We start from the raw sequence: 24908 nt of genomic DNA, 5'->3' as shown, positions 1-24908 counted from the left end.
ACTGTGCCCAGCCCAATACTTACATTCTTATATAGACTTTTTGAGAGAATGGAAAAGGAGGCAGTGCTTTCTCACATTATTTTATAAGACTATTCTAACATTGATGCCAAAAGCTGAAAATGGTAAAACAAGAAAGAAAAATTCTAGTTCAATCTTGCCTCTCATAGATGCGCTAAACTTCACAAAATACTAGCAAATCCAGCCTCAACGTCCATGTATAAAAATTATAGGAAATGTCGTTAGGGTTTGGCTTTTTATTTACATCCAGTTCAGGAATCACTGGGCACTGGCTTCGGGCACTCTGTTCCCCAAGCTAGAAATGGAGTGATAGACAAAGTTGATACTCTTTTTCCCCTCAGGGATATGATTCTTAAATTGTGTCTTATCTTAGTAATTACTTTAGCATGACAACTGGCTGTTCCTCATGAATCTTCTCTCACCTTGTTCTGTACTTTGTTTTTTATGTCTATTTATTCACATACTACATTTCCTTTCTCATTCTTTTCCTTGGTTTTTTGAAAGCTGATCATTCTGGTTTTTATTCCCAGAGTTTCTTTGTTATTTTCAGATATTTATGTGCACACACATACATTTCTCTCTCTGTGTGTCTCTCTTAGCGCCGGGCTAGAAATTCCCTGTGGGGGAAAAAGAATACGAATGTGACAGCATCCACTCTTCTCCCCACTCATGTTATCTTTGTTGATATTATCTAGATTTTAAGTCTGCCTTCATGTTAAGTTATTATTGTTTACATTATTTAGTCTTCCTCGTCAGAGAGTATCTTGGTATTAGCAACATTTAAACCAATTATCTAGCCTAATTCCTTATGCTTCCTTTCTTCTCTTCCCCTGCCGGCCCTCTTGGTCCTGCCCTTTGTCCATAGTCACAGACTATATCCATTTATTGATTTCTATGAAAATATTCCACAAGACCTGAACATTTCGTGGGGCATGGAATGTAAACTTCTGGGTGCTACGAGATGTCACACAGGCTTCCACCTGTGTGCTGACTGCACCTCACTTGCTCCAAAGTCAGTGCTTCTGTCACATCATGTCATCATGTCCCGTGGCCATGAGCAGGCCCTGGGAAGTGCTGCCTAGGTACCAGTTTCCTGCTCCTGAGAAGCAGTCCTGCCTGTCTGATCTCACCTTTCCCAGGAATCTTGTTAAATACAATGTTCTACCTCTGCCCTTGGCAGTGACTCCAGGACAGTGTCACCAGGACTGCCCATTTCATCCCTGTAGTAACACTAGGAAGTGAGTCCTAGTTGCCAGCCTAGAGTGGAGCAGTGGGAACAGTAAAGAAGTGAGTGCATGGCCATGGAGAAATGAAAAACAACAACAGTCATTCTGCTTGTTATTATTGCATACACCAGCATTTCTAAACAACGTCAGTGATAAAAATAAACTAGCCTTCCATTCTGGGCCGATTACTCCACCTTCCTTGTCATTGGTAAGTCGTTGGTAGGTACTTTTATGAACCTAATACACAGAGGGGGAATTAGGCTTAGAGAGGGTGTTGCCTCCCTTTCCTAGGTCTTATAGCTTGTAAGGTGTAGACGCCATAGCAACTCCATCTTGGATGCTAATCTGCCATGATGGCTTCTGACTAACCCATTCCGGGAGGGTCTCTAGGATTTCCAGTTTATCTATTGTTCCTTGTGTTCCTTGTGTAAGAGCAGGGACTTACTATAAATCCTAAATTTATTTACCATAATTCCCAAGGTGTAATCCCTTGATGTTACCGTACTTCAATTGACCTAAGCCTCCCTTGTGAAGCATGTACACACTTTCCCTGCGGTATATAAGCCCTGGGTCTGAAGGGTAATGGTGTGGGGATCCACCATCTTGTCCCATGACTGTCCAAGACACAGACATGATGTCTGTTTGTAAGTCCTTATTAATTGTTTATTTCTAAGAGACTAGATTTGTCAGCCTCCTCCTTCGAACTCTCAGCTTCCTTGGACTTCTGGGAGTAGGCTTGCACAGACCTGACCAGTGTGGAAAATAAGGGAAAGTACTGTATTTGTACCAGGTATAGCTAATTCCAAAGTACTTAACAAATATACTATTGTGCCTTTTTGATGCCAATCAGGATTTTCTAATAAGGGCAGCCCTTGGCTTTTCTCTACCCCTCAATTAAGTGCCATTGAGACATTATTGGTGAAAGCCACTGCAGTCTGATCGCAACTCTAATGGAGTTTCACAGTCAACATAGTGCATTTGTATAATTCACTAGGAAAGTAATGCTAGTTGCAACTCATTATTGCCAAGAACTATTGACCAATTAGTTCCAATTCATTTAAAGGGGTAATAGAAACTTAAGCTTTCCGAATTCATAATAAACTATGGCTCTTGAAAGGAGAAGAGAGAAAATCAGAACATAATTAAACTGGTTCTCTCCAATAAGAAGTTAATTTTGAAATCTGAACAAAAACTTAAAACGGCAGATTTCTGTGTTTTGAAAAAAACAATTTGCCAAATACCAGTTTATACTCTTTATAGTTCTGAAAGCAAACCAAACCATTTATTCAATTTTAAATGGTCCACAAACTTCTACAAGTCAAATAGGAGCATCTTATTAATAGAGGACATGATTTATGTGCTACATGCCCAAAATATAACCACATGAGATTGATTCTGTTTTATGGTGATAGCAGAAAATATGAAATTCGTAAATTTTTGTTGCTTAATTTATTTTTTGAAAATAAAGATTGTCGTAGAATGGATCTAAGCCATCTAAATAAAACATTTATGGATTTCACTAACAGCTTTCATCATTATTATTCATTAGGAATTATTAGGATGACTTTTTAAATTGCTTATCTAATTCTTTGTTATCTTGCATTTATACACATATCATAACACGGTGAACTATTTTGCCTTGGAACCTGCAGGAATCTGGAATTCCTAGAGACCTGGATTCAAATCCTCCCCCTTGTACATGCATGAAGGTAGGGACTATGTTTTTTTCATCTCTAAGCTGAAGGAAAGCAAGATGGAACTAAGCAAAATGTCTGTGAAAATTAAATATGATCTCAGCACATTTGGGGTCTCAGCTGTATCCCTGTATTAGTTTCCTAGGGCTGCTACAACAGAGTACTGCAGAATGCATGGCTTCAAACCACAGAAATATGTTCTCACTGTTCTCGAGGCTAGAAGTCCAAATTCAGAGTGTCAGCTGCTCCCTCTGAAGGCTTTGGGGAAGGGTCCCTCCTTATCCCTTCCCAGCCTCCGGTGGCCCCATGCCTTATAGCTGCATCACTACACCCCCAGCCTCTGTCTTCACGTTTGCTGCTTCCTTGTGCCTGTGTCCTGTGTTTTCTCTTCTTCTTAAAAGGATACCAGTCATTAGATTTAGGACCCAAATTAATCTGGTATGACCTCATCTTAACTGATTACATCTGCATTACCTTTGGAGATCCTATCTCCAAATAAGGTCACATTCTGAGCTTCAGTGTTGAGAGGAATTTTGGGGGAACACTATTGAACCCTCTGTACTTATCCAATTCCTAATTCTGTTATGTTTTTATCTATGCTGTAACATGGTAATCTCCTCTGCCTTGGAAGGTGCATGACTTTTGGGTTCCTGGAGACCTGGATTCAAACCCTCCCCTTGTACATGAACGAAGGGTGGTGTAACTACTTTCTTCATTTGTGAATTGGGGAGAAGCAAGAGGTAAGGCATAGAAATGTTATAAAAATGAAATTATACTTGATATAAGATTATGCATGGCACATGGAAGGAACTTAAATATTATTTTCCTATTAAAATTTAGAACATTCTATATTAAAATATTTATTAGAATGATACATAAGTTTGTAGACAGCCTCATCTTTGATAAACCTAGTAAAATAGCATTGGTCCCGTCTAAATAATGACTGTTTTGGAAATCTCACTTTTAAGAAGTTCTTCCTTAAATAAAATGCCTCCTTAAGTTATTTGAACCATTATTAACTGTTCCGCCTCATAGGCTTTTATTGAGGAAATAAAGCACTGTAGTAATTTTTCTTTATTAAATAATTTAAATTTGTAACTGTATAATATGTAATATTTCAAATGAAAATAACATTGTATATCAGACAAATGTCACATCAACCAGATTTAACAAATCTGGTTTAACATTGATCATATTTTTACAAATGTTTTAATTATTTTGATTCAATTTAAGAAAATAAAGATTTACATATGCAGTTTAACTCCACATTCCCATCAGATCCCTTTCTTTTCCTTTTTCCTTTTTTTTTTTTCTTTGAGATGGAGTCTCACTCTGTCGCCCAGGCTGGAGTGCAGCGGCGCAATCTCAGCTCACTGCAACCTCTGTCTCCCAAGTTCAAGGGATTCTCTACATCAGTCTCCCAAGTAGCTGATCTTATAGGCACACACCACCACACCCAGCTAATTTTTGTATTTTTAGTAGAGACGGGGTTTCGCCACGTTGGCCAGGCTGGTCTCAAACTCCTGACCTCAAGTGATCCACCTGCCTCGGCCTCCCAAAGTGCTGGGATTACAGGCATGAACCACCCCAACCAGCCCCATTGGATCCCTTTCTTTCCATTCCTTAGTAGGCAGTTACTCACAGAGTTGTTTGTCACCAGCTCACACAACTCTAGACATGAAGTAAACTACTATGCATAAAAAAAAATGTCGTCTATGTATGTACTCAAAAGAGAAATTGCTTTTTAAATGTATGTGACTAGTCTTAGTACACTTTCTTCACATTTTTAAAAATGCATGTTCTGGCTGGGTGTGGTGGTTCACGCCTGTTATCCCGGCACTTTGGGAGGCCAAGGCAGGTGGATTACGAGGTCAAGAGATCAATACCATCCTGGCCAACATGGTGAAACCCCATCTCTACTAAAAATACAAAAATTAGCTGGGCGTGGTGGCACATGCCTGTAACCTCAGCTACTTGGGAGGGCTGAGGTAGAGAATCTCTTGAACCCAGGAGGCATAGGTTGCAGTGAGCCGAGATTGCGCCCCTGCACTCCAGCCTGGGTGACACAGAGAGACTCTATCTCAAAAAAAAAAAAAGAAAAAAAAAAGCATGTTCTCTGGACTTTTCGTTTCAGCAACTTCATTGGTCTCCATTGTATGAATGCCATAGTGCCCTTGCCCAGTTCCCAACTGAGGGACAATTATTACAGTCTCCCTTTTCTTCCTGCCTCACAGCAAGTTCTGTAATGAACACCCCAGTATGTTCTCCATATGAATGTGTGGTCATCTCTAGACCTGCAATTGTTAGATTGTTGGATAGCCTCATCTTTAATTTCATGGTTATTACTATATTGTTTTCCAAAGTAGAGGTATGAATTTACATTCTCACCAGAATAATACAATTGCTATTCCCACACATTCTTATCTACATTTGGTACATCAAACTTGTTTTTTTCAATCAGATGACTATAAAATAGTATCTTTTGGATTTGATTATAAGAGAGTTTGAACAATTTTTAAAATCTGTTTGTTGGCAGTATAGTTTTCAAGTTCTGTGGATGCCCACTGTATCCCTTGAAAGTATATTGGCTGATATAACATTGGCTAGTTTGTCTTTTCCTTGCCCCCATTTGTATGAGGTTAATAAAACATATATGTATTCTGTATAATATTCCTGTATTGGTTTTGCCTTGCAGATATCTTTCTCCAATCTGTGGCTCATCTTTTCTGGTCTTCACCACAGTTAATAAGCCATCTCCTGGGGCAAGTGTCTTTTTATGTATTTGGATTTCTCCTTTCAGTACTGATTTTCTCTTGGTTTCTCCTCGTGCACTAGAATCCTGTCTTTGTCAGAAGCTGCTAAGTGCCTGTCTTAGTCCATTCGTGTTGCCATAAAGGAATAACTGAGGTTGGGTAATTTATAAAGAAAAGAGGGTTATTTGGCTCACAGTTCTGCAGGTTGCACAAGAAGCATGGTGCCAGCATCTGCTTCCAGGGAGGGCTGCAGCCTGCTTCCACTCATGGCATGGGGTGAAGGGGAGCCAGCCTGTAGAGATCACTTGGTTAGAGGAAGCCAGACAGAGCATGGAGGTGCCAGGCTCTTTTTAATAACCAGCTGTTGTTGGTACTAATAGAGCAAGAACTCACTCACCATCCCCTGTAATAATCTATTCATTGGGACTCACCCCATGATCCAAACGCCTGCCCTCCCCACCCCCCCGCATTAGGTCCCACCTCCCACAGGCATTAAATTTCAACATGAGATTTGGAGGGGACAAATATTCAAACTATTGCAGTGCCTTTTAGTCCTTCTAGGGCCGGAGCTTTGGCATGGTTGACTAAATGAGAATGAAAGCCTGGTGATCTGGAACCTCGTTAAATTGGACCGAGTATTGCATTCTCTGTGCTCATGTTTTTTGACTGAGATATTTCTCTGGTTCTAATCTGGTTTTCAAATTCTGACTTCTGTCTCACTGCTCACTGACCCTTAATTTTTCCAGAGCTTACCTTAGTAGCCAAAGAGTTTCAGAACCTCTCGAATTTGAACCTAATTTTAGGTCTTTGCACAACTCCAGGCAGGGCTGAACCGAGGAGGTGTCAGTTACATACACAATGTGTGTTTGGTCAAAACAGATAATCTTTAAATGGCTAACAATTTAATGCAAATTATTTCCCTTCATATGATAGAAAGCAAATAAAGTAATAAAGTTTAATTAAACACAGTCCTATAGTTAAATCTATAATAGCAATCTTTGCCTGAAGGCACATTCCAGCACCAAACCCACTTCTTTTTCTCCTGGTGATATTAAATGACTTTATTCTTGAAATAGACCAACTATCCCTGAAAGGATAATAAATTAAAAACAAATGATTCTTTGCTATTTTAATTATCCTGGAGCTTGTATTTGGAGCACTAAACCTTCACACATTGAGTCCTATCCACACTGAATTTTTGGTCAGAAATAATATGTTTAGATAATAGAATATTTTGTTAGAAAAAAAGCTAAAAAGACATTGAGTTTAGTGTTTTGATCAACTTATAATATCTAATATTCGAATGAAAGCTTGTTGCAGTTTTGCAAATATAGAGTTGATGGATTTTTATTAATGTCTATTTTACTGTCCAGTATTCCTGTCCAGTATTTTCAGCTCTTGCTCACATCAAGAGATGAAGAAGCCTGGGCATGGTGGCTCAGGCCTGTAATCCCAGCACTTTGGGAGGCTGAGGCAAGTGGATCACTTCAGGTCAGAAGTTTGAGACCAGCTTGGCCAACATGGTGAAACCCCGTCTCCACAAAAAATACAAAAAAATAAGCCAGGCATGGTGGTGGGCACCTGTAATCCCAGTTACTTGGGAGGCTGAGGCAGGAGAATTGCTTGAACCTGGGAGGCAGAGGTTGCAGTGAGCCAAGATCGTGCCACTGCACTCCAGCCTGGGTGTCAGAGTGAGACTCCATCTCAAAAAAAAAAAAAAAAAAAAAAAAAAAAGATGAAGAAAATGAAGAATTTGGATGTAGCATATCACTGTTTTGTCTAGTATTAGAAAACCTTACAAAAATTAATGAGTTGTGTAGTTTATTGATTTCTTTGAGATCCACAGCATAATTTTAATACGAGTGTTTGTTTTGATCTTTGAAATGAGGTAAGTTCTTCCATGTGTGTCCAGAATTTCCAAAAATACGGACATATTTACCTGTATCTGCCTTCAGCTGTGCCTCATATCTGTTCACCATTTCTCATTTCTTTTAGGTAGTCTCTGTAAGTGGTAACCAAATGGCCTAATTAGAATGAACTTCTGCAAAGCCATCGACATTCAGGAAATGCTATAAATAGATTGATTTGATTGGTTAGCTGTTTAATTAAATAATGTAACTGTTCTCTTATTCATTCCCCAGGCATTCTTTGAACTGTTGTTATTTGATACATGCAGGTCAACTGAAAAGAAAGACAGTGGCTACGCGGATTAGGTACACGTGTATTTCCCATGATCCAAATTTGTTTAGTTACTGAGTTTGGATTGAGAGGGTTTAGATAGCCAAAGGTGCCTGTATTTGACTGTTTAATGATAGTAAATGTGAGACATGCTTGCACAATCACAATTAAATACCAAATTGCTTTTGGCTGACCCAGTGTGCAATTACATATTCTAATTGTGTTGCAACAACCTTTGCTATTCTACATTAGTTTTTGTTAGAGTGAAGAAAAAAAATTATAATTAATAAAGATCAGATTTTCATGTCATGCTTTTAGCTTGTTGGCTTGGATAGATTTACTTTTTCCACAGAAACACCAAGAAACCAGGCAAGAGATGTAGATTTGCAACAACATTGGGAATATAAATTGATTATCTTTCTAATCTCTTTAAAGAATCATGCCTCATTTAGACCCATTTACACCAAACAGAAATGACTGATAGTTGGCTGGCTTGTCTTAGACCAGAAAGACAGCAACACAAATAGCAAGGCAGGGAGTAAGGAGAGGCTTCTATCTACTCACTCTGTATGCCCCCCTTGTTAGTCCATTCTCACATTGCTATAAAGAACTGCCTGAGACTGGGTAACTTATAAAGAAAAGAGGTTTAATTGGCTCATGGTTCCACAGGCTGTACAGGAAGCACAGCTTGGGAGGCCTCAGGAAACTTAAAATCATGGCTGAAGGTGAAGGGGAAGCAGGTATGTCCTGGATGGCAGGAGCAGGAGGGAGAGGGGACAGGGGCGAGGGGGAGGTACTACACGCTCTTGAGCAATCAGATCTCGTGAGAATTCAGTCACTATCACAAGAACAGGAAGAGGGAAACCACCCCCTGATCTAATCGCCTACCACCAGGCCCCTCCTCCAACACTGGGGATTACAATTGGACATGAGATTTGGGTGGGAACACAAATCCAGATCGTATCACGCTCCCCCACCGCCCCAATTAGAGACTTGGGATTTGAATCAACAAAAAATCCTGCAGTTCACTTTTTATGTGGATAGTACATTGGAGGCAGATAATTTTCCCACTTCTGCCTCCTTGTCAGTTCTTTTTTCCTTTGAATCAGAATATAACAGCGTCCAGTAATGCAGCGTGCCCACGTGTGAAATGAAGCAAGAGTGGCATAGTACACTCTGAGCTGTGCAGTGAAAAACAGGCGTGGACAGCCACAGGAAGGGTGGGGCTTCAGGCCACATTAAGGTATGTACTTTCATTTATTACTTATAGCTAAAATTCTACTTTAAGCGCTTTCAAATTACTTGAAAGAAATTTCCTTTTTACCATTCACTTAGGCAATAGAAGGAAGGAGAAAATCTTATCTCGTGGAACTATACTATATAAACACCTGAAAATGTCAAAGATTTGTTTAAAGGGTACAACTTACCCTTTAGCTGAAATAAAGTTGGGAGGACAGACTACTGCTTTCAATGACGGTGCACTAGGTAATTTAGAATCCCATCCCTCACCCTGCTGAGAAAAGGAGAAAAGCTAGGTGGGGAAAACCTCTTTGGGAGCACAGAATGCCTAAAAATATATTGAAAAATTACCTACCAAAATTTGAGACACAGAAATTCAGAAAAGGGATCCCTGTTTCTATGGGGTTGTTTGCTGATTGCGGATTATAGAAATGTACAGATGGAAGGCTGGGTAGCATCTCCGACAAACTCCCAAGGCTGGGTGAGGGACTGAAATTGGAAGCCAGAGGTCATTAATATAATGATAGAGGATCCTGGTAAAACCTCCAGGCTTTTGAGTTGAGATGCTGAGAGCTGAAGCTTACAAATAAGAGTAACAGGGGTAACACAATCCACGCAATGACTGCATCCACACTTTACGTGACCCAGTGTCTGGTGGGGTCCTGTACCTCTAGGACCCCAGTCAGGAATCCTCTCTGGAGGAAAATAGCTCTAACCAGATATAGGACTGCATCAAACAGTATAGGTGACAAGACAGTGTACATTAGAACCCACTCAAATGATAAAGGAGCCATAAAACTTCAAGTTCTAATATAAACCAATACAGACTTCAATATAACTGTGATCATTGCAGTCAAAGATGTGAAATACAATACTGAGAGTCTCAGCAGAGAACTGTCAACTCTAAAAAGTACAATCAAGATCAGTTTTTAAGTCTGAAACATAAAATAACTGAAATTAAGTACTCAGTCTACAGTTTTAATAGCCATTTATTAATACACAGATAAGAATGGGACTATATTTGTGTATAAATATACATATATGTATATGTGTATATTATATAATATATACACACTGTATATATATGTATGTATCTTTCTACATATGAATATAGAGAGGGAGAGATGGATGGAGAGAGAGACACAGAGAGAGAAGTACCAAAGACAGTAATTACATCTAGAATATAGTGAGAAAGTCCAAAAGGTATCCAAAAGAGGTGAAAGATAAAATTGGATGGTAGCAACATTTGAAGTTATTATGGCTGAAAATTGTATAAAACTGGAGAAAGTCAACCAATCATGGACTTAAAAAGGTCTACAGACAATAAATACAATAAATAATGATATAAATCACATGTAGGCATACCATAATAAAACCATAAAAACAAAGACAAAAATAAAATGTTAAACTCAAGAAAATATACATTTTCACTATAACAAGGTTTTAGACATACACCTGGCTTTTTTTTTGGTAACACCTTTACTGAAATATGTTTATATACCATACAGTTTACCTATTTAAAGTGTGTAATTTAATGATTTTTTAGTATATTTACACAGTTTTGCAATCATCAACACAACTTCTGAACATTTTATACCCCATATCCTTCAGCTGTCACCCCTAATCCTTCTGTCCCCAAGTCCTATGCAGCCACTCATCTACTTTCTGTCTATATCATTTCCTGTTTTGGAAATTTCATATAAGTGAAATTATATAATCTGTGGTGTTCTCCGACTGGCTTCTTTCACTTAGCAAAACGTTTTACGTTTCATCTATGTTGTATCAGAACTTCATTCCTTTGTATGGCTGAATAATATTCAATCTTGTTTATCCATTCATCATTTGATGGGCATTTGGATTGTTTCCACATTTTGACTATTATGAATAATGCTGCTGTGAATATTTGTTTATAATTTTGGGGTGAACATATGTTTTCACGTATCTTGGGTAAATAATGAAGAAGTAAACTCACTGAGTCCATGGTAACTCATGGTATGTTTAGCTTTTGGAGAAACTGCTCAAACGTTTTCCAAAGTTGTGGTTCAATTTTACATTGTCATCATCAGTGTATGAGGGTTCTGGCAACACTTACTGTTACCTATTTTTTTTTAATATAGTCATTCTAGTGGGTGTGAAATAAGTTGTGAAATGTCTCTTCTTAACATGATAAATGGAAGTCAGAAGTCAATGGAATAATATATTTAATAAAATAAAATAATGTCAATGTAGAATTCAATGTTTACTTCAACAACATGCTTAAAAATTCACTTGAAAGAGAAAAAGATTTTTAAAATTGATAATCTGCACTAAGAGAAATATTAAGCATATTCTTTTCGGAGAAGGAAAATATTCCCAGATGAGAACTTAAATGTGCATGGGGGCTGGGTGCAGTGGCTCACTCCTGTAATCCCAGCACTTTGGGAGGCTGAGGTGAGCAGATGACCTGAGGTCAGGAGTTCGAGACCAGCCTGGCCAACATAGTGAAACCCCATCTCTACTAAAAATACAAAAATTAGCCAGATGTGGTGGTGCACACCTGTAGTCCCTGCTACTCCAGAGGCTGAGGCATGAGAATCACCCGAACCCAGGAGGCAGAGGTTGCAGGGAGCCCAGATCACACCATTGCACTGCAGCCTGGGTGACAGAGTGAGACTCCACCTCAAACAAACAAAAAAGAAACAGGTGTGCATGGGTGGCTTTCTTTAAATGTCTTTGTCAAGGACATGCCGCTTTGTGTTCACATTCAGTTCGAATGTAGTGACATCTGGCACCTGTGATTCTCAAGTTCATCTCTGGTTGAATTTCAACAGCATAGAATGTGAAAAGAAGAGATCCTAAGAAATATCACCGTTAAGAGAGAAAAGGTGTCCAGAATGGCTACGAGAAAACTTAAGAGGACGTGACGTTTTAGAAGCAGAGGAAAGAGAGCATTTCAGAAAAAAAGATAGATTACATGAATAAGTACAAAATATATATTTTTCGCTTTACATAAAGACACACTGAGTGACATTTTTGAAAACAATTTTAGATGAGTGAGGACTAAAGACAGATTGTGCGTGTGTGCATATGTGTGTGCATGTTTGTGGTGTGTGCGTGTGTGTGGTGTGTGTGCATGTGGTGCATGTGTGCATGTGTGTGGTGTGCGTGTTCATGTGTGTGGTGTGTGCGTGTGTGGTGTGTGCATGTGTGTGGTGTGCGTGTTCATGTGTGTGGTGTGTGCGTGTGTGGTGTGTGCATGTGTGTGGTGTGCGTGTTCATGTGTGTGGTGTGTGCGTGTGTGGTGTGTGCATGTGTGTGGTGTGTGTGTAGATGTGTGTGCGCCTGTTTATGCATGTATGTGTGTGTGCGTGCATATTGGTGTGAATATTGGTGAGGCTGTTAAAGTGAAGATAGTGAGTAGCAGCATCTCCTGCATACACTGTCCCTGGGAGGAAGCTTACATTCCTTTCCCCAGATTAATTTTTTTAAAAAAGAAGGAAGTGGAAAGAGAAAACCAATCAATGGCTTTGCACAATCTATATAAAGGAAGCCCTGTATAAATGTGCTAAGTATGAAAAAAAAATCTCATGTTTTAGAAGATACTGAGAATAGTAATAATATGTGAGGTCACTTTTATAGGTATAAAAAGAAGGTCTGTGGAAGAGTAACGAAATAATAAAAAAGAGAGAGAGGAGAGGCGGACACTGATGAGATGGAATGAAGGCATTGGACCTCAGGTCACCTGACAACGAACCCAAGGAAAACAGGCTGGGAACAAAAGAACCATTTTACAATCAACATCTCCTTGAATAATTTACTTAAACCATGTAAATAATAGAAAAAAACTATTAAAAATGATTCTTGGTGGATTAGGAGGAAAGAAATGGGGCACTGCGTTGTAATTATATCTCTCTGCTCTTGCAACAGATGTTCAACAGGAAGCTCCAAATGCTTGTTGCTAGTTGTTATGCGTGCCTCAGAGCAGAACAGCTTGTCTGAGCTCTGGGCCCAGAATACTGCAATGTGAAAATAGGCCACAGGCATGAAATTCATTGTGATTATTGTGAACAGACACTGCTAACAGTACCCTGGGGCTTGTGGCTTAGGTAACTTTTCTATTTCCAACGTAGGAATAAATTACTCTGTATGTCATTTTGCATAATCAAAATGCAATACCGTACGAATTGTCAATAGACATACAGCACAAAAGCGTTTTAGGATATATGAATATGTCAGGAGCATATGTTTTCCACGGATTCATGTGAAATTGCTAAGGTGAAGACGGCTAATGTTTATTAACTGGTTAGTTTTTGAAGTTTTAGAGGCAATATTGACGAGGATTCATGCAAACAAAATCAAAACCTGTTGTATACTACTATTCTGTGTTGATAACCTTCCTATTATGACATTTGTTTTAACTAAATAAAAGTACTATTTTATTTTATTTATTTTATTTTTTTGAGACGGAGTCTCGCTCTGTCGCCCAGGCTGGAGTGCAGTGGCGCTATCTCTGCTCACTGCAAGCTCCGCCTCCCGGGTTCACGCCATTCTCCTGCCTCAGCCTCCCGAGTAGGTGGGACCACAGGCACCCGCCACCACACCGGGCTAATTTTTTTGTATTTTTAGTAGAGACGGGGTTTCACTGTGTTAGCCAGGATGGTCTCGATCTCCTGACCTCGTGATCCACCCGCCTCGAGCTTCCAAAGTGCTGGGATTGCGGCGTGAGGCACCGCGCGCGGCCCCAAAAGTACTATTTTAGAAAGGGAAAAAGATCGATTTGGAAAACAATGTAGGAGGAAGGTAAATTTTAAAATAATCATTCAAAGAGGAGCCCTTAATGGAAGACTATGAAAAAATTAGAATAGGGAAAATCAACAAAATAAAAAGAATCCCTTTTGTATGTCTAAACACATCCCCAAAACATAATGTGCTTAAAACAAATATGTTCAGCGAGATCATAAATTAATAAACTATGGGAAAGATTGCTATACAACTATTATTATCAGCTTAATAAAGAACTAAATTTTGACCTGTTTAAAGGAATGTACTACCAATATGCTATTAAAATTTGTAAAAATGATCTCTTAAAGAGAATTTCTTTCATTGGATAAACTAAAAACTATAGTATAATTTTCATAGCCAGTGTTACACAGAAAGGATTTACTTCTCATACCACTTCACAGGAAAAAGTCCTAGCACTGTTTGGCTTCAAAGGAATAGTCAGTATGTCTACTAGATCCAGAAAAAAAGATAATTTCCACTGATTTATGAAATTACTCAGGAGATGAAACTTACTTTGTCAGCAAAACCTCGGCTTGCTATGATGATCACATTTGGAGAGTAATTTTTACCTTTGTTAAGCAGACTGTCATTAATTGTCTTATTTTATCATAAAATTATATGATATTAAAATTCTCTATCACCAAACTGCTATGGTTTATCTGTTGCCTCCAAAACTCATCTGGAAATTTATTCCCCCACGTGGCAGAAGTGAAAGGTAGGGCGTTTGAAAGGTGATTGGGTCGTGAGGGCAGAGCCCTCAGAAGGGGATTAATCCATTCATGGATTTATGGGTTAATGGGTTAATGGATTAGTGGGTTGTCACAGGAGTGGGACTGGTGGCTTTGTAAGAGGAAGAGAGTATACAGTGCGGTTTGTCACATTGCCACTAGATGGCAGTGATGATGAACATGGACCGCACATTTACACAAGCTCTACAACCACCTGAGCTTTTAGTTCTTTTTATTTACTATGATGCTGTTGTCACCATGGCACTGACATTAGAAATATATTTTCCTTTCAGTAAGTTAGTAGCTTTACTGAACCCTTATTATGTACTAGACAATGAGATATGCCAGAATCACCACTTGATAGATGAGAAAATGGAAATCCAGGAAAATAAACTGAAAAGTCAAAAGTCAATAAGGCAAAAAATGAATTTAAGTTCAAAACAAAGTCTGTTTGATTCTAAACCAACTCCCTTATCTACCGAATACTTGAAATAGGATAGTGTCTGATACCTCTTAGAATTGTCACAAAGCCTTGGAACTACAGAGAAAAAATGAAAATAGTTTTTTGAATGAATTGTAATTCTATTGCTTGACTTTCTTTGGAACCAAAAATTAATATCTTTTACAGTTCTCCAGATTTTTTTTATCTTTGGGACTTACTTTTAGGGCTTGGTGAGTATATCTTTTGTAATGATTAATAGAGCCATATAAAATTCGTTAATAGACTCAAATACTTACAAGCGTAAACATTACAAATTAGCATATGAGGAGTTATACATTTTTAAGTAGAATTTTTAATGGGTATAATAAGATACCCAAAACGATCACAGGATTTATCTTCTAATATTTTAATACAAAATTTTTAATTTCTTAAAATGAGAATTATAAAAGCAAGATACAGAATCTAATTTCCTTTGGGATTAAATCTTGCAAAATAATTTAATTTTGCTTTAGGCCTCAATTATCCATTGATTAGATTTTCCCATGCTATTATTTTCCTATTGGTATTCAATTTATTAATAAAAATTGGATTGTTCTTAAATATAAAATGAACCTTGATAAGATTATATATTTACATAATGAAATAATAAAGGCACCATAAATGTGATTAATGCAATAAAATGTATTCTTTAGAGGTGTGTCCAGTGGCATCATATGCTCTTTCAGAGGCATATCTGTTGTTTATTATATATTACCCTTTCAGATAACTTTCATGAATTATTAAATCTTTTTTTCAAATTTGTAAATTAATGCTGCAGTTCACCTAAGTCACTAAGACTGCATTTCCCAAATGCAGAAAGATAGAGGAAAAGAGACGGTATCTTGGAAGTATATGTTTTCATTTAATAATTTATTATAAACATAAGTCCTTCTCATTACATAGTTTTAACACATTATTTTCAATGGATTACTTAATTTTAATATCAAAATTTATAAACAAATATCAAAAAATGTTAAACACAAGTTCTGTTTGGACATGAAGTTGTCCTTCCCCACTGTATTATAAACAACGGGAATCATCCTTACTGGCTGGATAGAAATGTAACTCTTTATATGTCTCTCCAGGATATATGCTGTTTCAGGAACCATACCAATACGCATACCCTAAATAGTGTATAAAAGCACTTGTCACTCTAATAGCTTAATTTTGCCCATTATCTAAATACATATGGGCTGTACTTGTGTACACCTACATCTCGCCAATTTGGGAAAAAAAACTCACCAGCTACAATGAAATAACAGAGACCAGATTTCAACTTCTACCTTGAACAAGTGGAAAACTGGGCAAAATACATAAAACAGTAGATTTCAGATGTTGGCCAACATTGCTAAGAGATGGCAAATAAACGCGGCAAGGCTTAGAAGTGCCGTGTGCTTCCTGGAGAGTTTCTGGTCTGCAGCACAGGAGGGATCCAAAGAGAGCCCAGTGAGCTCACTGACTTGGGGAAACTGAGTTCAGAACAAGGGGAGCCACAGTGGCCAGAATTTGCAGGACAAAATGCTGGAAAGGGAAAGAGGTCTGGAGATTTGTAGAGGGATTTCCTCTGGTCTTTGGTTTAGCACTGAATGAGCATGGGTGGGTGGAAACTACTGAGAGTCTGGAAAGAGCCATCAGAAAGGAGCAGCCAAACAATCCCCACAGCTCACACTGTGTGTGATACAGTGTGTGCAATTACACCATGTGTGTTATACAGTGTGTGCAATTGTGATACAGTGTGTGCAATTGTGATACAGTGTGTGTGCAATCACACTGTGTGATACAGTGTGTGCAGTTACAGTGTGTGTGATACAGGGTGTAATTACACTGTGTGATATGGTGTGTGTGCAATTAGAGTGTGTGATACAGTGTGTAATCACACCGTGTGTGATGCAGCGTGTACAATTACACAGTGTGATATGGCATGTGCAATTATACTGTGTGATTTTGTGTAATCACAGTTTGTAATGGAGTGTGTACAATTACACCGTGTGTGTGATACTGTGTGCAATTCACAGTGTGTGGAATTACACAGTGTGTGATACAATGTGTGTAATTATACTGTGTGTAATAGTGTAACAGTCAGAGTTTAAGGTTATCTCTCTTGTTCCCTGAACATTGCTGTTATCCTGTTCTTTTTTCAAGGTGCCTAGATTTCATATTGTTCAAACACATGTGCTCTACAAACAATTTGTGCAGTTGACGCAATCATCACAGGGTCATGTTTCGACAGACATCCTCCTCAGCTTACAAAGATGACAGGATTAAGAGATTAAAGTAAAGACAGGCATAGGAAATCACAAAGGTATTGACTGGGGAAGTGATAAGTGTCCATGAAATCCTCACAATTTATGTTCAGAGATTGCAGTAAAGACAGACATAAGAAATTATAAAAGTATTAATTTGGGGAACTAATATATGTCCATGAAATCCTCACAATTTATGTTCTTCTGCCATGGCTTCAGCTGGTCCCTCCATTCGGGGTCCCTGACTTCCCGCAACAACCAACCTAACATCAGACCTAGAGGAACTAGAAAAACAAGAGATAAACCAACCCCACAACTAGTAGAAGAAAGGAAATAACCAAAATAACAGCTGAACTGAATGTAATTGAAATGCTAAAAACAATACAAAAGATCAACAAAATCAAAAGTTTGTTTTTTTGAAAGAATAAATAAGATTGATAAACCATTAGCTAGACTACTAAAGAAAAAAGAGTGAAGGCCCAAATAAACAAATAAGAAGTGACAAAAGGGACATTACCACTGGCCCGACAAAAATACAAAAAATCCTTAGAGACTATTATGAACACTTCTATGCAGAGAAGCTAGAAAACCTGGAATAAATTGATAAATTCCTGGAATCATGACATTCTCCAAAATTGAATCAGGAAGAGATTAAATCCTTAACAGACCAATAATCAGTTCTAAAATTGAATCAGAACAAACAAACAAAAAACCCTATCACTCAGAAAAAAAAAACCTTGAGTCAAGTGTATTCACAGGTGAATTCTACCAGACTTATAAAGACCTGGTACCAATGCTACTGAATCTATTCAAAAACACAGAGGAGGAAGGACTCCTCCCTAATGCATTCTATGAGGCCAGCATCCCAAAACCTGGCAGAGACACAACAAAAAAAGAAAACTACAGACCAATATCCCTGATCAACATAGATGCAAAAATCCTCAACGAAAAACTAGCAACCTGGATCCAGCAGCTCATCAAAAAGCCAACCCACCATGATCAAGTAGGCTTTATTCCTGGGATGCAAAGTTGGTTCCACATATGCAAATCAACAAATGTTATTAATCACATAAACAGAACAAAAAACAAAAATCACATGGTCTTCTCAAAAGATGCAGAAAAGACTTTTGATAAAATTCAACATCACTTCATGTTAAAAACCTCAACAAACTAGGCGTTGAAAAAACATACCTCAAAATAGTAACAGCCATCTCTGACAAACCTACAGCCAACATAATACTGAATGGGCAAAAGCTGGAAGCATTCTCCTTAAGAACTGGAACAAGACAAGAGGACCACTCTCACCATTCCTATTCATCATAGAAATGGAGGCACCAGCCAGAGCAATCAAGAAAGAGAAAAAATGAAAGGCACACAAATAGGAAGAGAGGAAGTCAAACTACCTCTTTTCGCAAACAATATGATTTTATACCTAGAAAACCTCATAGTCTCTGCCCAAAAGCTCCCAGATCTTATACATAACTTCAGCAAAGTTTCAGTATTCAAAATCAAGGTACGGAAATCAGTAGCATTTATATACAACAATGTCCAACTTGAGAACCAAATCAACAGCACAATCCCATTCACAATAGGCACAATAGCATCAAAATATCTAGGAATACAGCTAATCAGGGAGGTGAAAGATCTGTACAACGAGAATTACAAAACACTGCTGAAAGCAATCAGAAACGACACAAACAAATGGAAAAACATTCTATGTTTGTGGATAGGAAGAATTAATGTTCTGAAAATTTCTATATCGCACAAAGCAGTTTACAGATTCAATGTTACTACTATCAAATTACCAATGACATTTTTTACAGAATTAGAAAAAAGGTATTTTAAAATTTATATGGAACCAAAAAGGACCCTGAATAGCCAAAGCAGTCCTAAGCAAAAAGAACAAAGCCAGAGACATCACACTACCAAAATTTAAACTATACTACAAGTCTACAGTAATCCAAACAGCATGGTACTGGCACAAAAACTTACACATAGACCAATGGAACATGCTAAAGAACACTTATAACCATCTGATTATCAACAAAGTTGATAAAAAGAAGCAATGGGGAAAGGACTTCCTCTTCAATAAATGGTGTTGGGATAACTGGCTAACCATATGCAGAAGATTAAAACTGGACCCTGTCCTTTCACCAGATGCAAAAAATCAACTTAAGATGGATTAAAGACTTAAATATAAAACCTAAAACTATAAAAACCCTAGAAGAAAGCCTAGGAAATACCATTCTGGACATAGACCCTGGCAATAATTTCATGATTGATATGGTTTAGCTCTGTGTCCCCACCCAAATCTCATGTTGAATTGTAATCCTCAGTGTTGGGGGAGGGGCCTAGTGAGAGGTGATTGGATCTTGGGGGCAGATTTCCCCCTTGCTATTCTTGTGATAATGAGCAAGTTCTTATGAGATATGGCTGTTTAAAAGTGTGTAGCACCTCCTCCTTTTCTGTCTCTCCTGCCCCCATGTGAAAATGTGCTTGCTTCCCCTTTGCTTCTGCCATGATTGTAAGTTTCCTGATGCCTCCCCAGCCATGCTTCCTGTAGAGCCTTTGGAACTGTGAGCCAATTAACTTCTTTTCTTTATAAATTACCCAGTCTCAGGTAGTTCTTTATCGCAATGTGAAAATGGACTAATACAATGATGAAGACACCAGAAGCAATTACGACAAAACCAAAAATTGACAAATGGGACTTAATTAAATGAAAAAGCTTTTTCACAGCAAAAGAAACTATCAACAGAGCAAACGACAACCTACAGAATGGGAGTAGATACAAAATAGGCATCCAATGAAGGCCTAGTATCCAGAATCTAGAAGGAACTTAAACAAAGTAGCAAACAAAAACCAACCCCTTTAAAAAATAGGCAAAGGACATGAACAGACACTTCTCAAAAGAAGACATGCACACAGCCAACAAGCATGTGAAGAAATGCTCAACATTATTAATCAGTAAAGCAATAAAAATCAAAACCACAATAAGATACCATCTCACACCTGTCAGAATGGCTATTATTAAAAAGCCAAAAAACAACAGACGTTGGTGAGGTTACAGAGAAAAGAGAATGCTTATATACCACGGGTGAGTATGTAAATTAGTTCAACCACTGTGGAAAACAGTATGGAGATTCCTAAAAGAATTTAAGACAAACTGTCATTCAACCCAGAAATACCATTACTCGGTATATGCCCAAAGGAATATAAATTGTTCTCCCATAGAGACACATGCACATGTATGTTCACTGCAGCACTATTCACAATAACAAACATATGGAATTAACCTAAATGCCCATCAATGGTGGACTGGAAAAAATGTGGTACGTATTCACCACAGAGTATTTCACAGCTATAAAAAAGAAACAGATCATGTCCTTTGCAGCAACATGGATGGAGCTAATTAAGTGAGTCAATGCAGGAACAGAAAACAAATGCCACATGTTATCACTTATAAGTGGGAGCTAAATGTTGAGTACACTTGGGCATGAAGAAGGGAACAATGGACACTGGGGCTTACTTGAGGGTAGAGAGTGGGGGGAGAATGAGGATCAAAAAACTACCTACCAAGTACTATGCTTATTACCTGGGTGATGAAATAATCTGTATACCAATACACAATTTACCTGTGTAACAAGCCTGCACATGTACCCCCTGAATATAAAATAAAAGTTGGAAAAAAATGGCCAAAATCTAGAATACTGATGACATCAAATCCTGTTGAGGATATGGAACAAAAGGAATTCTTGTTCAGGCTGTTGGGAATGAAAAATGGTACAGCCACTTTGGAAGATGTTCTGGCAGTTCTTACAAAGCTACACATAGTCTCATAATCCAGCAGTCACACTCCTAGGCGTTTACTCAACTGATCTGAAAACTATGTCCACACTAAAACTTACATGAGAATGTTTACAGAGGCTTTATTAATAATCATCAAATATGGAAGTAACCAAGATGTCCTTCTACTGGTGAATGGAAAAACAAACTGGTATATACATACAATGGAATATTATTCAGTGATAAAAAGAAATGAACTATTGAGACATGAAAAAAAGATAGAGATACCTTACATGTAAATTGGTAAGTAACAGAAGACAGTCTGAAAAATTAAAATTCAGGCAATTCAGGCAAGAGTCCTGAAAGGAAGATGCTTGGAAAATCAGGACCAGCGGCCTTTGTGGAAAAGACATGCAGTTAGAGCTATGGGAGTAGGTAGAAAGCATGGCAATCATTGTATTTGACATGGATGTGCCCTATAAATTACATATTTCAGGGCAGACATGGAAGAACCAGTAGGACAGAACTTGTCTAGAGTTGTCAGCTAGTCTCTGTGCTCACTTGCCCCAGGGCTTATGCAATGGGCTCACAGACAGAGTGGCCAAATTGCAGAGATGGAAGTTTTGGGCTAACAGCATGGGCTTTCTGTCATCTAGGCTGACCTAGCTACTACTGCTGCCAAAGTTCTGATGTGTCAGAGATAGGGACCCAAACTGAGTCCCCAATAAAGTATTGTGACTTAAAGAAATGAACCTGCCATTTCATGGCAATTTTACTTGAATGGATTTGACCCCGGGAAGAGAGGCGATTCATGCTTATCGGACATAATATATTCTGAATACAGGTTTACCTTTCCTTTCCATCCCAAATGCCTTTGCCAGTACCATTACTCAGTGGTTCAGAGAGAGTCTGATTTACAGACATGAACTCCTTCATAACGCTGTTTGGGACCAAAGAATTCACTTGCTGAATAGGGTATGTGACACTGAGCATATAGCATTGGATCCCTTGGTACTACCACAGATCACACCATCCAGAAGCTTCCAGTCTGGCAGGGCATGGAAATAGATGCTTCAAGATACTACTAAGGTGATGTCTTGGAGAAGAGCCTGTGTAGGCTTGAGATGTTATCCTTCAAGTGTGATATGTAACTTAGTGTGATATGTATCCTTCAAGTGTGATATGTAACAGACAGTATAACTTATATAATACAGTCTGTGTCTTCAGGAGGTAGAATACGTGGGTCCAAAATTCAAGGAATGGAAGTAGGAATGACTCTGTGAACTCATCACTCTCATTGATCCATTTGGGGCTGTTTGTGTTTTGTATCATTTCAACTCTCTGTTGTCAAGAGGTCCTCATTCTCAGAAGGATAATTCCACCAGGAAACCCAAGCAGGCTTAAGTTAAACTTAAAACTATCTGCCACCAGTTCATACTGGCCTCCTCATAATATTGTACAAACAGGTAAAGAATTGAATCACTGTCACACAGGGGTAATTGACCTTTGTTGTCATGATGAGATAGGGTCAAAGCCACTTAAAATCAGTAAAGAGGAATCACTCCTACCTAGAGTAGATCATCAGGTGATCCACTGGGATGTCTCTTGGTGTTGTCATGTTCAGTTTTAACTGGGAATGGGTAATTACCATCTAACAAGAGCATTAACATGGGCTCAGATCCTTTATGGATGAAAGTCAGTCAACCACCACACAAGACATCTGGGCCAGAAGAAATGCTAGATGAGAGTATTGGGTATGGGTGGTAGAGGAGAGATAAAACAAGTATTGATAACTATGACCTTGGAAATAACTTCAATCATGGGTTATAGGTTGTTCCATTAACTATCATCTTATAGAAGTTTTTAACCTAGAAATTATTAACCATTATAATTTTGAAGAAACTGTGACATGATGGCATAAACTTAACATCAGCAATAACTGGGACTGAGCAGTGAAAGGGATGGATGTTGTTAGACACTGTCAGTATCTGTGGGTGGATCCCATGTGTCTCTCCTGTGGATTCTGTGTTCCTAATCTCCAGTTTCTGTGTGTTTGACTCCTGCCAGTCCCCACTTGCAAACTTTTTTTTTTTTTGACAGAGTCTCCCACTGTTGCCCAGACTGGAGTGCGGTGGCACGATTTCAGCTCACTGTAAGCTCCGCCTCCCGGGTTCATGCCATTCTCCTGCCTCAGCCTCCTGAGTAGCTGGGACTACAGACGTCCGCCACCACGGCCGGCTAATTTGCTTTTTGCATTTTTAGTAGAGACGGGGTTTCACCGTGTTAACCAGGATGGTCTCGATCTCCTGACCTCATGATCCGCCTGCCTCAGCCTCCCAAAGTGCTGGTATTACAGGCATGAGCCACCACGCCCCACCCCAAACTTGCAAAGTTATTTAAAGGGCTACCCACTTGCAAACTTCTTTAAAGGGCTACTTTTAGGTTATTGGAGCTGCTTCCTCTGTTGCACCAAGAGTCACAAGTGTCTGGTAGTTCTATTTCCCTCCAGGTAGCCCACTTCCAATGACTGACTGCTGAAAGAGGATGAAAGCCAAGCTTCTTTGCCTCCACAAGCAACAAACTCCACAGTGAAATGTATGTCCTGAGGCTTCTCGTGGGATCAGGCTGAGCCCTGAACTTTACCTTGTTTGGCTTATTTCCCCTCCTTTTCCTGCTTCTTCTACTTCTTACTACTAGGTGTAACTTGTTAATAAATTACTTGCATAGACATTCTTATTTTAGAATCTGCTTCTGAGAAATCTGAACTAAGACTGTAAAAATTTTTTGATAACACATGTTGGTAATGTAGAATATCTATTTAGAAGAAAATAAAATTATATCCTCATTTTTCACCATACAGAAGTATTTTAAAGAGATTAAAGAACTGAGTACCATATTTTAAAAACAAAATATAAGTAAATAATTTCATATAATTTTAGGCTAGTAGTCTTTTCTAGGCATCAAATCAATGCCCAAGAGAAAAATTAGGAAATAGAATCACAAACTAATATAAAGTTTTCTAACAAGCAAAAGATGCTTTATGTTAAAAAAGATGAAAGACAGATTGAAAAAATATATGCAAGACTGCCAAGAACAGCTCGGTCAGGGACCATAACCCAGTGGCATTAGAGGAATTGAAGACACACACACACAGAAATACAGAGGTGTGAAGTGGGAAATGAGGGGTCTCACAGCCTTCAGAGCTGAGAACCCCGAACAGAGATTTACCCACATATTTATTAACAGCAAGCCAGTCATTAGCATTGTTTCTATAGATATTAGATTAACTAAAAGTATCCCTTATGGGAAACAAAGGGTGGGCCAAAATAAAGGAATAGGTTGGGCTAGTTATCTACAGCAGGAGCATGTCCTTAAGGCACAGATCACTCATGCTATTGTTTGTGGTTTAAGAACGCCTTTAAGTGGTTTTCCGCCCTGGGTGGGCCAGGTGTTCCTTGCCCTCATTCCAGTAAACCCACAACCTTCCAGCATGGGTGTTATAGCCATCATGAACATGTCACAGTGCTGCAGAGATTTTGTTTATGGCCAGTTTTGTGGCCAGTTTATGGCCACATTTGGGGAGGCCTGTTCCCAGCATGTCTCCCTTATTTGATTTGCAAAGTGATAAAAGCAAAGGCAGCTTTGTCACAGAGAGCTACTTCTCACGGGAGTCAGGATCTGCATCTGCAGACTATACAAAGACAAACAACACAGATTAAAAGCACAATCATCATTGAAATCACAGAGCTTCCAAGTGTTTTTATCCATTTTAATGGGTTATTAGCTACCAATCTGTCTGCA

General features: G+C 38.6%; 1 long non-coding RNA gene across 1 annotated transcript in view; it reads left to right on the top strand.

The window, feature by feature from the left end:
• Positions 1 to 8545: 8545 nt before the first annotated feature.
• The window catches only part of LOC117975550 (uncharacterized), a 34945-nt gene continuing 18582 nt past the window's right edge, over positions 8546 to 24908 (top strand). The window contains exons 1-2 of the long non-coding RNA XR_004665832.3: positions 8546 to 8609; positions 8979 to 9112. This is a non-coding gene — a long non-coding RNA (uncharacterized LOC117975550). The remainder of the gene's footprint in view (positions 8610 to 8978; positions 9113 to 24908) is intronic.

The sequence above is a fragment of the Pan paniscus genome, chromosome 14 (assembly GCF_029289425.2).
Source record: "Pan paniscus chromosome 14, NHGRI_mPanPan1-v2.0_pri, whole genome shotgun sequence".
Lineage (NCBI taxonomy): Eukaryota > Metazoa > Chordata > Mammalia > Primates > Hominidae > Pan > Pan paniscus.
This window is presented reverse-complemented; position numbering and strand designations above follow the sequence as displayed.